Genomic DNA, 750 nt, shown 5'->3' with positions numbered 1-750 from the left:
AGTTAAGCATATCAAGCTAACTTTATCTTTAAGAAGTTTTAGTATTTTTTTATTTTTATAAGTATAACTTCAAATTTAGAACTAGTTAATAGCTAAGATTAATAACTAATATCTGAGATTTTACGGATTTCCTATACTATACCTATTTCTATTTGTTACACTATTTCCGTTATGTAAGCCCACTTAGCTCAGAGGTTAGAGCATCGCATTTGTAATGCGAGGGTCATCGGTTCAAATCCGATAGTCGGCTTTTTTTTTCTCTATCGATGTTCTACGAACAAGAATCTCTTTTTTTCCGAATTAAATGGAGAATCCAGGATCTTTTATGTTTTTTACCTTACAATTTTGCTAGATACAAAACAATAAAATAAATAATATATATACAAAAAAACAAAAAATAAAGATTTTGATGAAATTCCATTTTTTTGGGTACTTTAGTTGATTTTACTCTGTTTATCCTGTAGTTTAATTTAGTTTTAATTTCGATGTATTCTGTAATGTAAATACAATGAAATTAATTGTGTAAAATGAAATTTCAATAAAATAAAAAAAGGAGTCTTCATGTCCCGTTATCGAGGACCTCGTTTAAAAAAAATACGCCGTCTGGGAGCTTTACCAGGACTCACTAGAAAAACACCTAAATCCGGAAGTAATCTTAAAAAAAAATTCAATTCTGGGAAAAAGGAGCAATATCGTATTCGTCTTCAAGAAAAACAGAAATTGCGTTTTCATTATGGTCTGACAGAACGA

General features: G+C 29.1%; 1 non-coding gene across 1 annotated transcript; it reads left to right on the top strand.

The window, feature by feature from the left end:
• Window positions 1-177: 177 nt before the first annotated feature.
• TRNAT-UGU (transfer RNA threonine (anticodon UGU)) lies at window positions 178-250 on the top strand. Its single transcript has one exon. It is a non-coding gene; the product is annotated as a tRNA-Thr (tRNA).
• The last annotated feature ends 500 nt before the right edge of the window (window positions 251-750 follow it).

Source organism: Triticum aestivum, unplaced genomic scaffold, assembly GCF_018294505.1.
Source record: "Triticum aestivum cultivar Chinese Spring unplaced genomic scaffold, IWGSC CS RefSeq v2.1 scaffold58551, whole genome shotgun sequence".
NCBI lineage: Eukaryota > Viridiplantae > Streptophyta > Magnoliopsida > Poales > Poaceae > Triticum > Triticum aestivum.
This window is presented reverse-complemented; position numbering and strand designations above follow the sequence as displayed.